The 13,371-nt window shown below is 37.6% G+C and overlaps 1 long non-coding RNA gene across 1 annotated transcript; it reads right to left on the reverse strand.

Moving 5' to 3' along the window:
- Positions 1–2,169: 2,169 nt before the first annotated feature.
- LOC104693772 lies at positions 2,170–10,442 on the reverse strand. The gene is made up of 3 exons (XR_752621.4): positions 7,664–10,442; positions 7,511–7,574; positions 2,170–4,663 (listed from the first exon to the last, which is right to left on the reverse strand). It is a non-coding gene; the product is annotated as an uncharacterized LOC104693772 (long non-coding RNA).
- Positions 10,443–13,371: the final 2,929 nt, after the last annotated feature.

Here is a 13,371-nt window from a genome sequence, read left to right on the forward strand (position 1 = left end):
TGAAATTTTAAAATTTCCTAGAAAATTTTGAGACCTTACAGCCAAAAGGTTGCATGACAGGGAAAAAATATTTTGTAAAGTCTTTCATGGTGTTAGATGGAGAACAGTGTTTCGACTGTCTAACAATGGTAACCTGGGAGTAAGAGTCTTGTACAAGGAGCCTGGTTTTATTTTACTGTTAAAGCTGATTTTGGCAGAAAGGCCAAATTGTAAATGCTGAATATAAATGAGGTATTTATGACACCATTGTAATGAAGACTTCGCCGTGCAATGAAATTTAGTACAGCAAAGGGGTTCTCCAATAACTGTGCAAATAAAATTAAATTAAATGAAAAACCATTACACATTGTTAACCCTTTCAACTCTTACATAAACAGTTAGAAGTCAAGATCTAAATTGCATATTTTAATTGCTTATTAAACTTTTAACAGTTACATACTAAATATGAAAATGTCAAATGTAAGAGATATATATTTAATTAATCATGGATGTTTAAATTTACAGTTGTAGGCAACCTACCACCAGTGACTAACCAGAAAAATAATTCAGATGAAGCTTTTTTGCAGCCACATGTAACATCTTTGTAATATATTTTTTTAGTGATTTAGAATTCATTTCACTACATAGTGTAGTGTGTTTTCTTGCTCCAAGGTAGATTTAATGTTAATTCATACTCTCAGGAAAAGAGTAAGTGACCCTTTGCTTCCCATGCTAATGGTCACCTGCAGGTGGGGAACAACAGCTATCTGCTGACTGAGAAAAGCATCTTCTCACATCTCTCTCTCCCTGTCAGAGACATCCCTAAAGTTTGTTTGTGTTGCATTTCTGTATAAAATGTAGTAACCTTCACTAATCTTTCTGAGATGTTTTCAAGGTCAGTGAAAGGAATGTCACGCACAAGAGTAGAGCTTTAGCATTTAATAAAATTTGTGGCAAATAAAGCACAATCAATTGTTCAGAAATATTATTCAGGCAGCCCACCAGTCATTTCACATCTCCCTTATGTGAGGATGAAAAGCATATTGGCTGTGATGAGATACAGCACCCCTTTTCTACTTCAAGTCTTCCAGCACTTGCTGCCCACCAGGAATTCATACACTGTGGGTGTGCAACTTCTCTTCCCAGCTAGCAGGAGGAGCAAGAGCAGTGTCTGATAGGACCTGAAGACAACTCCTTCTATGCTGCACCCACTCAGAGGACATCCTACAGCAAGTGTCTTTCTCACCCTGCCTTCGATGGTGCTGTATTTAATAGTGTGGCTGTGACCTTCTCTGTCATGACATTTCAAACATTTGTGTTTCTAACATGACAATGTGAAACTTTAGTTAACTACTTGTCTACAATTTTGTTATCTGATTCCTTTCAATTTTCAAAAAACAAACAAAACTGGTTATTGCTAGAGGTTGCTGTTAAGATGAAGGCCACCTGAATTTTAATGTCAGAATTTTGGGGATGGAATGAGACTGGGACACACACACACACACACTCAGACACACACACACACACACACACACACACACAAGGGAAATGCATATATAATCAGAGAAAAAATGGGGGAAATCTTATGCTTTACTGAGGTTGGTGCTCCCTTCACTGCTTAAGCAATGCCCCTCCCAAGGATCACAGCTAAAGTCTTTCGGATTTTGCCCTCAAACGGTGAGAGAATTTTAGGCAAAACTTTGACCTAAAAGTTGTGAGCTGAACTGCTCTACTTTTTACAGTTAAAGGAAATGAGAACTTTTAAGCTAATGCTAGTAGAAGTTCTCACATTGAAAAAAAAAAAGATTCTCGTCTTGATTTTACAATTTTTGATGTATACTACACAGCTTTGCTTTCAGGTTTTTGGAAACAACATCAAAGTTTGTGCAGTTCTAAGAGTCAAAATCTTGCATGAAATCCCAATCCAACTTTCCTTTTTTTTCCCCAGAAAAACAATCTGGCTAATTTCAGACATAATTTTTGTTGGGAAGAGCAGCTCAGAATTTAACGACTGTAATATACCTATTCAGACCAAAATTACATACCTTAAAAATTCATCCATTTTTTCAAAATACCTTTACTGCCAATGTCTTTGCCAGAGCTTCAGGCAAAATTTCACAATGGGACTAACACAAGTGAAACAATATCATAGAAATACATACAACATTGATGGACATTCAGAAATACCTGTGCATTGAGACTTAATTTATATTCTCATAGCAAAAAATTCAGGTATCAAGAATGTTGAAACTGACCAACAGTGGAGCATTTAATAGTACAGAGTAAATAATGTGTTGGAAAATTATAATATTCTGTATATTTTAAGGCTCTAGCTTTCTCATGTGTTAAAGTAATCAATCCCACATGCACTATAAATGTCAATTACTATATACGAAGCTTAATGTAAATTTTCCCTCTTGCAACAAGAAAACAATATTATGTAGACCTGGAGAAAAGCCACCATATAGTACTAAAATGTTTTCAACAGTTAAGCAGGAAAAACCTATCAACAAATGCAAGAATAATGATCATTTAAGCTGTTACAAAAAGATTAGCAATAGTCCTTCCTTGCCATATGCATGTAGTTATTTTTACTGTACATATAACATTCATTACCTTACAATTTCCCATGTACATGACTAATTGTAATCAGGAAAGAAACAATATTATTTTTAAAATTTATGCAAATACCCAAGCATTTTGCAGCACAACATTCTTTTCCTTAAAACTGTACAGCAATCTTTCAAAAAAATAACATAGCTTTAACTCTGAATTGTTGCTACTGTATCTTTTGACACCTTGTTTGAAAGATTTCTTGGTTTTAGCCCAAATATTATGAACATTTAAACTAATGCTACTAATTTTTAAGCATATTTTTCAGTGATTTCTCTTCTTGTTTCTTTAGTAAAATAAAAAACTGTCCATCTATTTCCAGTATGATACTTCAAGAATGAGTTAAGATTTAGTCAACTGTTCCTTAAAGTATTTCCAAAATATATATCCTTTATTAACATTTGCAGGCAAAACAAAATACAATAGAGAGCCTCATTCAGGAGTATTTTGATGTCTAGACTGTTCACCAAGGTTGGAGAGATCCCAGAGGCATGACTCCAGGTGCACTTTGCCCCAGCAGGTTAGACTTTGAACCAGCCTTTCTCCCTGTCTAATAATTGAGGTCTCTCTCTTGGGCCCTTGAGAGGAGGTAGAAGGAACAGGCTGCCCAAGAAGATCTAAGAGGCTGTGGGTAAGTACACTCCACTGTGGTGGGTCTCAAGCTCATATCTTACCCAGGCCAGGACTGTGAGTGAGTCTAGTTATATCACTTTCTAAATGAGGGTCCCATTCCTTGAGCTGTGAGTTATCAGGAGGTTCCTTCCGTCTTTTTCTGTCTGATCACCATGACCAGCAGTTTCAGCTTAGACTTGAGAAAGCTCTACCAAATGTTACTCAAAAGAGCTTATCCCTAAAAACCAATCCAACTCAACCCAAACAAAAAAAAAACCCGAAATATCAGTTCAAATCAATTATCAACATATAATTCTCCCCCCTCCCCCCAAAAAAATCCCATTCACCCCCACTTAGGAGGACAAGAAAGTAGACATATTATTTATTCACATGGAATTTGCAAGCATTAAGGTAGCAAATCAGATTGGCATCCACTTCTCATTTTAAACAGGGACCAGATAGTCCAGTTATTTGGAACATGGTATCAAAATCACATTATTTATGTACTTTGCTTTCAGAGTTGACCTGGGATCATTAAAAGCTTGGAAAAAGCTGAAGAACTTCAATCAAATTAGCATTATTGCTGCTAAAATTTTTAATGAGTTAAAAACCTGAACTCATTAAGTTTGGACTTGATCCCATGCTTTTCAGCACATTTGCTTAGGCGGTAAATACCCAATGGGTTCAGTTCAACTTCCAAAAGGAAAATGTGGACTATGGCTTTCCTGCATCTCACAAAAGGTGAGTGAATATCCTTGAAGATTAGCCCCAAGAAGAACACACCATTGAACTTGCCCTGAAGCATTCATTGAAATTATGACATTTGTATGGGGAAAAAAAGTACATCAAAGGCTATTTAACAGCTGTGTTCTTATCAGGATGTCCTGATAAGACATCAGGTGATGTGTGGTGGGATGCTGGGACATATGATGTTTTTGTTCTTACAAGCTTCACAAAGTAACTTCTATTTGCCATAGAGACACAGCACTGGAATGGAATTGGCCTGGACCAACAGAGCCTTTATTTTATTAATTATTCCTTCCTATTAGCTCCTAGTACTAGAATATCATAATCTGTCTTTATAAATCAATTATTTTTATCCTTCTGAAAAATTAGGAAACACATCCTACACAGTGAAAAGGCAAGCAAAGTTCTAATTTTGAGTAATGACAGTATTGTATAGACAAGGTGGTGTCCACTCCACAGTGTGTAACAGGTTTCTAATTTATTTATAAATGAAGTAGCTAACCCTAAACTCTAATAAGGGAAAGAGATAACCACTCCTGCCTGAAAAGAAGGGTAAAGAGATAATCATTCCTGCGTGAAAAGTAGGGTGGCAGGGCATAAAATCCTGAGATGAACTCAGAATCAAGAGGGGAAAGTAGTATGTGAGCTTACTTGATTTCTTTCTCTGCTTCAATGAGAATGTCCTCTCCTGCATCTTCCGTTTGCTTGGAGCCTGCAGGCAGAACCAGAACAGTCAGGTCTGAAAGAAGGTGGAGTTCTCTGCTGTGGGAAAACCTACAGAAGCCCAAGTCACAACCACTGTCCTAAAGTACACACAAGGATAAACAGAGGGTGAGGTCTTGGTTCTGTTCCCAAAAAGGGAGCCACTCAGTACACCGCTTAAAAAGTGCATAGGAATCTGTATAAACAAAGGCAAGTTCTTTATCATCCAAATTCCTCACTCCCCACTGCTATTGAACATCCTGAGAATTTTTGTTTCTCCCGTGCACTGCCCAGAGTAAATTATAGTGATAAATTGGGTTTCTCCGCACAGAATTACTCTGTGAGAAGTGGTGAGGAGGTTTTCCTATGGGGAAAACAGCCAGAGTGCCGGACGAAGGAGAACTGATTTTTGGTTGAATCCAAATTCTCCAGCAGAAGATCATGGCAACCTGGGATACACCTGACCTCTACTGCTCCCCACTGCTAAAATCTTTCTCCTCCCAGATGACCTGAGCAACTCAGACCTGGTAAAAGGTTTTCTGGTGTAACCCAGACCTGTTGAAATGTTTTCTCTGTAAGAAAGTCAAACCGACCCTCAGAAAGGGCTAATGGGGAAAAAAATATTAGCCCTATTAGCCCTCTGTGGGTTAATGACTGATTTGTTATTGGAGCTCCTGAGAATTTTTGTTGTTTCTCCTGTGCACTTGTCAGAGTATATCAAATGATCTTCCCCTAAAAACGCTGAGTGGGCAGGGGCATAACAGAGGTGCTTCAACCCTCTGATCATTTTTGTGGCCCTCCTTTGTAGCCAGAGGAAGGCTAATTTTGTTACCAATTATCACGTTGTCTTTTTTTTTCTTTTGGAAAATTAGCCACATAGATTATATTTGTTTTCTATTTTCCTCATACCTTACCATTTTTATTTCCATCCCAACCACTAAGAGCATTGCAGAGAGGCTGCGACTGCTCTCACATACTTTTTGGGAGCCTTTTATCTTTTGTTCCTCAACTACAGTTTGGGAAATCATCACTAAAGTTCATACACTGCATAATGTACAATGTTTAGGAGACACGAGATGTCTTGAAATCTTGCTATAGTGCAGTTCTTATCTATGGCAGCTGGTGTGGGGTCAGTAGCTCTGACCGAGGAAGCTGTGACCGGTCCGGAGAGATGGTCCTGAAAGGAATCGCCTTCCCGAGGCCCGGTGTCTTCCCTCAGCTGCTGGCAGGAGGGCCCAGGCAGAGTCTGTCAGCTCTTTAGTGATTGTCAGCTCGTGATTTCAGCTCAGCTCTGCAGGGCAGCCTCCAGGCCAGACCAGGGAGAGAGACGAGAGGCTCGTGTAGCTGTTCCGCACGAGGCAGCTTTATGAGCTCGGCGAAGGGGAAAGCCAGGGACAAGCTTCTCTCTGCCCTCGCAGGGGCAGGGGGATAGCTTTATAGGGATACAGGGGGTGGGTGTCAGAGGGTGAGGGCCAATGTGTTACAAAGGACCTGCACAGGGTCTCCCAGAGGATTCTGGGCTTGTCTTCTTCTCGCCGTAACTGTAGAGTAGCTCCCTTTCCAGGGGAGCTCTGCTGGGAGGTTTAGGCATTCTACTTATCTCAGCAGACGTCTCCCCAGGGCGGGGGCTGGGCATACCCCACACTTATCAGTAGTTTTAAAATATAAATCTCACTTGACAGAAAAACATAAAGTTTTCAGAAAAGTAAGAGGAAAAAAGGGAGTATTCCCACTGGCTCCCCTCTAGTCTCTACTGTCTTCTGTATTTCCTCACTGTCCATCTTGTTCCTTGTAGCTATCTCTGTGCTAATACTTTGCCAAATTATTTCTGTATACAGTTATTTTTTTCATCTTAGTATTACAATTTTGTTGTAATAACTTACTGCTAGTTCTGTGCAGAGACTTTCCAGAGTTAACTGAAGTGCTGCTTGAGGAAGGGAATTGCTGGCATCACTTTAATGTAGGGGCATCAATACAAACTAGCAGAATGAAATACATTGGATCCACTACCTCCCTGTCTAACCAAGAAAGAACTAAAAAAAATTAACTTGAAAGATCACACTGAGACAGAAACTAACAAAAGAAAGTTTCAGAGAGTTTTAAAAAATACTGGTCTATACCGTTAGCCTAAGGCCTGTCTATGCACCTTGATTATCCAAACTGCTTATGTGCTGCCTCTCAAACTGCCCAACAGAGGATGAATCTGGGCCCACCAAGAGATCAGCCTAAGTTCAAACCCTCTGGTTAAGAAATTTGAGCCACAGGGTATATAAACTGAAACAAGCCTCGTGGGCTAAACCATGCCATAAATACCTGCTTTAAAGTAGTAAGGGCAAAGTCTATTCCCTGTGATTAAATAGGTCTGTGAAGAAGGATTTTGCAGTAGCATGGCTGCTGCTGCAGCCATTTGTTAGGGCATTATCATAACACAGCATCTGCTCCTTTATATCCTTCTTTATAGCTCTGACTTTCAAAGAGATGTTAGTGATTACCTCACATCTTTATTATATAAAAAGAGCTGTTTGCCAGTTCAGTGTTTAGGAAAAAAAAGTTTTTGTCAGTTACTCATCAATTTGCTCATCTGTTTGTCCTATGCAACATGATGATTTCAAGTCTGCTGACACTGTTACCCAAGGGAGTATGATTCATGCAATAATTTTCCTTCCTTCCTGCCTATTTCTTTTAAATTTGGTGGAACTTTAATACATCCCATATATATTTTTCACCTTAAACTACTAGCACTACAGTCATTAATTCATTTAACTTTTAAAACCTTATTTTTGTATTTTAGATAGGAGTTTTATGAGTATTAGATAAATACTTTCAGTTAAGATGGCATACAACTTTGGTTTCGTACCTTTAACATCCCATTCTTGCCAGGATACCTATTTTCTTTTTCTCTTCTCTTGGAAAATGAACACCTTCAAGAATAAAAATTAATATTCATAAATACACAAATAAAATACATAAAACTCATAAAACTTTTTTTTTTAATAGATTCCATTCTCACCAAGACTATGAGAGAATATTAGCAAGGTGGGCAGTTTCCCCTTTTTCTGTAGGGAGATCATTTAGCATTCTCCAGGATACAGAGTCAACCTGAGGCCTTCTGAAGTAGTCTCCTGATACCGAATCCTGTAGTGATTAGAGCACAGCTTGTCAAGAGAAACCCATTAGGTCCTTCTAGGTGAAGGGAGACAGGACTTCCCATTCCTATAGGAAGGGAAAGGCAATTGAGGAAGAGACCATGTTGGCAGAGGTTTCACTTTGGTAAGCTCAAATCAGGTGAATATGAAAATGCACAGCAACATATTGGTCCTGGCAAAGACAAGGGTGCCAGATTTGCGCGCTAAAATGGTCATGGCTAATGTCTTCATGCTCTAGATGCAATGAGCTGAGGGAAACATTTTGACTTGTAAAGTCAAAATACACCCTAATCCAAAGAGTAAAGGAAAAAGGAGTAGTATCTTGTGGTCAGTCTCCCTCTTTAGCAGAGTCCTGGAGGCAGTGCATGAGGTTTAATGGCTTTTAACTCTCAGCACTGACCAATTTATTAAGTGTGTGCTTGCTGTTTCTGAAAGAGTTTTCATTGTCATGATCTGATGGGTTTAGAAGAGTTTCCAGCTTGTATGCACAACATAATTGGGGTCCCTCGCACAACAGCTCTTGTGGAGGATTTTCCCAGAGAAAGCTGTCAGGTTGTAGGAAACACTTCTTTTTACTTTACTGTCCATTTCTATTTTCCTTCACATAGCTGTCTTCTCCTTTCCTTGTCCCAGATGGCTGCTCTCCTATATCCAACACTTACCACAAAAACTTTCACCTTATCATGTGCTTTTTTCTTCCATGTATGTTTTCCTCTGCTTATTGGTTTGTTTTTCTTAACATTTCCTTCCAAATATTAGATTAAAAAAAATACTTTAAACAAACAAAAGCACATTTAACTTCAATGCTTCATTTTCCCCAGATCTGTTTATATACATTCCAGATACGTTTCTGTACAGAGGTTCCATTTCAAAGTCCCTTCCAATTTGCTGTGCACAGCATCCTACAGGAACAGTCTGTGAAGTTGCAATTGTCCTTCAAGGTCTCTTATGTCTCAGTTACTGCGGTAGCTCTCACTTTGACCTTTAAAAGAGCATCTTCTAGACAGCTGAAATGTGGGTCAAAGTTCACTGTTACCATATCCATGCTCTTTCCTCTCTTTCCCATCAAACACTTCTTATTTGTGGCACCAGGCTTTTGCTAGAGCTGTCGTTAGTTTTAGCCAGTTTTGTGCCCCTAGAAAGGAGCAGAGTCATACCTGAATCCCCTGGAAGGAAAAAAAGGAAGTACTCTTCCCCCATAAGAGATTTGTTTTTTGGAGGCAACCTGCCTCAACCTGTTAAAGAGAAAATTACTGCAATGCTGTAACTTATACACAGACATTCTGAATGGACAGTGAAGCATTCAGAAAATCATGAGAAATTATTAAGTCATGCTTTAGTTGTTTGCCTTTAGATGAGTTCTCATGTTTTTGAAATTTGGGAACTGAGAATCTTCTCACATTTTTGATACTAATTCCAGTAAAACTACACATAACAGCATTGTAGGCGTTCTCCTTCATCTCACAATCCTAAATCTACATCATCAAACCTTTTAACCAGCTTGGAAAGTCCTGTACACAGTTAAACCCATGTAAACAGAGTTAATATAAGGCCTAAATTAAATTACAGTAGATGTCAGAATATGTTAAGATGACAAAATTAGTCTGTTTTCCAGTCCTACATAGCAATGGAGCCCTCTATGGGTTACAAAGCAAACTGATCACTTTCTAGCCAAGATATAATATGGCCAGTTATGTATTTAATTGAAACAATTATGTATATTTTCCACTTGATCTTTTTTTTTTAATGACTTAATACAGGTACAGAACATCATGTTACTGGGTTAAATTTAAATAAGATGACCACTCTAAAAGGGTATCTTCTACAGTAATGATCAAAGATAATGATATTGAATGACAATGATTGCTGCAAATTGGAATTTAATGAATATGCCTCTACCTAGTGAGCATACATACAAGTAAGCCAGAAGACTTTGGTGTTGTTTAATTGAGTATGATATCCTGATATTTCAACCTATCATTTGCTAGGCAAAATAAATAGAAGTAATAATAATAATAGAATATTACATTGAATGCAATTAGCATACTTTCAGCATTTTCATTCAATATTTTGTGTGAAGATTCAGCTAGACTTTTAAAAGAAGGTTGCTTTTATTTGAGAGGACAAGGTCTCAATTTTTCAATTGAAAAGATTTTTGGTGACATTTCTGAGCTATAGCAGGCTGGAATTTGTCAATATTGATATATATTAACATACACAAGAATTAAAGAAGCAGTCAGTCAAAAATGTGATAATAACATCCTTTTTTTTCCTGTAATTTTATCTCACTTGGCATTTATTATATTATTATAATTCTTGATAATGATAGAAACATGACAAGTTGTCTTTAAGTGCGTTAATTTTACTGAATTTCACTTTATAAATATATCGATATGATTTGAAATTCATACTACAAAAAACAATATGAAAGACTCCAATGTATTTTGCTCCACTTAAGACAGTGTATCTTTTTGGATGATTTTTATTAATGTTGAAGTATTGAAAGTCATAAATTGAAAACAGGCTGAGAGACTTGTGGTTGTTCAGACTGCAGAAGAGAAGATTCTGGAGAGACCTTAGAGCACCTTCCAGTACCTAAACGGGACCGTCAAGAGACCTGGAGAGAGACTTTTGACAAGGGCCTGTAGTGACAGGACAAGGCAGAACGACTTCAAACTGAAAGAGAGTAGGTTTACATTAGACATTAGGAAGAAATCCTCCACTTTGAGGATGGTAAGACACTGGAGCAGGTTTTCCTGAAGCTGTGGAAGTTTCCAAGGCCAGGTTGGATGGTGCTCTGAGTAACCTGTTCTAGTGGGTGGCATCCCTGCCCATTGCAGTGGGGTTGGAATTAGGTGATCTTCAAAGACTCTTCCAATCCAAACATTCTATAATTCTACAAAATTCCACTGGACTTGATAATCCTTGTGGGTCTCTTCCAACTCAGAACAATCTGTAATTCTGTGAGTTTCTTCAGAGCTTGAAGAACTAAATTTTTCTTTTGACATAAATGTATAAATTAGTATTTTAAGTATATTTCATTCAAATTAAAACTTGCCAAACTTTTTATAAACTTTATGCAATTTAATGGTTTAGGGAACCACAGCTCACATATAAACTATGGTTTCTGTACATTTTCAAGTTGGTTTTTTTTGTAAGTATCAAAGTTACTGACAACTCAGTTTCTGAAGGACCTCTATTTAATAATATTTTGGAATATTTTTACTTCTATTTCAAAAATTACATGGAAATCATATACCATTATAATTGTCATTGGTTGCTCATTTATAAATCCAGTCAGCTAATTTTGCATTTTACAAAATGCAAACATGGAGGAAGCAGAAAACTTGTAAAACACACTATTTACTAATCTATTTGAATTTTTGATGGTAAAAATCAATAAAGCAATTTGCTAGAAAGAAATCAGTCTCATAAGCCTTTTTTATAAATTAGCTCTTTTTAATCAGATGAATGTTGTGTCCCACTTTTTGGTAATTACTGTAGAATTAATTGTCTAATTTAGGACTTAGGGACATCGAAACAACTAAAAAGATAAATTGAACTGTTTTGTTTGTGTTGATTCTGGGACTTAAAAAACAGCCTGTGATTACTTATAAAAGCTCTCACTATCAATTAACATACAAATCCAACACCTTTAAGTAAAGCCATTAAATCTGTTTCTATGCCCATTTTTCAACACTGCTGTGGATCGAGTGTATTGAAACAACCAAAAGCTTACACTTCCCTGGATTCTGATAGAAAATACTTGGTAATAAAGAGCCTAAAGCTTCCATGTTATTTGTCCAGTACATCAACTTCCTGATTTTTGTGCTGATTTTTCTTGATGACAGACCTTGCAAATCACATTCTCTCCAGGATGGCTATAGGAAGCTGATTACTCTCACTAATCCCTAAGTCAAAGTGACGAGTATTTTATCAGAGACATTACTCTCACAGTTACAGACCTAAACGGTTCGTGTCTTGTAGATCCTACCATATTAAAACCCTTCCAAGCTTAGTGTTCTTTAAGATAAAGGTGTATTGGTTCTGATTATATGAAAAACTTCACATCTTCCTCTGTTGATTGAAACTACTCGGGTGTGTTTACTACACAGTTCTAATACTGACAGATGAGTGTGATTTCAGTGAATGGTCCTACCCTAGATGCCTCTTTGTCCAGCTGAATCTCATTCTGCCTCCCCCGGGTCACTATGCAAACTTCGTGATGGAACAGAAGGGAAGAAAGGTACACAACATTGTATTCCTTTGATTCAGGGCTGGATTTACAAGTCTATTGCAAATGACACTTGGAACTTGTCCATTTTAAGGCATGTGCCTTGTTTCAATCAGTTCTGCTGAATGCCTTGTTAATTATTACAACATTTTCAGATGAAAGAGGCAACACATTTGATCCTGTCCTGTTAGTTTCAACTGGTTCTAACTTTAGGCAGTGCCAAAGAAAACAGGACCATGATTTCAGTGGGACCACTTAAAATCAGTGCCGGTAACAGCGTAACATATTACTAGTTACAGCTCCTTTCCTGGCATCATTATGCCTCTGAAACTATATGAGAAAGATTCCTACAGTTCATATTTATATGAAAAAATAAACACAAATATAGGAAATATAGAGGCCTTCCTTTTGAGTCCTCTGAGATATTTTCTATTCAGTACAACACTGTTCTGGTATTAGAGCAAAACAGTGGTGTAAGTATGGCCACAACTTGGAGGAACTAGTTTGAAGAAGATAGATTATAAAACAGAGGTCCACAAAACACATCGGTTTTGATTTATGAGGCTGGCATTTCTCAAGCATGTTGCATTATTATTGACTAATCTTTTAAGAGTTATGTGAATGTGAAGGCATGTAACTCACGGGAAGTGGGACAAAGTCTATTAAACTGTAAGTCTCTATTCTTCAAGGAGGTGGTATGTGGAAAATAGAACTCAGATGAATTCCAAAGGTAAATAAAACCAGGCTCAAAGCCTGGTAGGCAAAGGAGAACATCAAGTGGAGAACACTGCATATAGACCGTCACAAATGAAGTCATAAAGCTTCTGAACACTCCAAAGCACTGTTTGCCAGGTGGTGGAGAAAGTGTGAAGTGACTTCTGAGAACCTCAGTCATGACCTTAAGTGACTGCCAGCTGTTATTAACAAGGACAGATGTGGTAATACCATTACATTGCATTATGCAATGGTAAATCACAAAGAAACAGAGGACATGCACAAGCTCCATCGGTTCGTGAACTAGACTGCTTCAGTAAACTTTCATGCATATTGCTCACACAATAATGTAGTTATTTTTCATTGTTATATTACTTTTTAATTGGTTGAAGACAGGATCCTGCTCATGAAATGTAGGTATGAGCAAATAGGGTATTTATTCCCTTGCTGCATTAAGAAATTTGAAAACACATACATACTTCCTGACTCTGGAAGTATATATGTACCTCATCACTGCTACTTTTTAATGTAAAAAGCAGGAGTGTCAATAAACACCTAAAAGTGGCTCAAGATGTATCTTGGATCTCAGGTAACAGTTTATGCTTTCAGAGGCTACAGTCCAAG

This window comes from Corvus cornix, chromosome 3 (assembly GCF_000738735.6).
Source record: "Corvus cornix cornix isolate S_Up_H32 chromosome 3, ASM73873v5, whole genome shotgun sequence".
Taxonomy (NCBI): domain Eukaryota; kingdom Metazoa; phylum Chordata; class Aves; order Passeriformes; family Corvidae; genus Corvus; species Corvus cornix.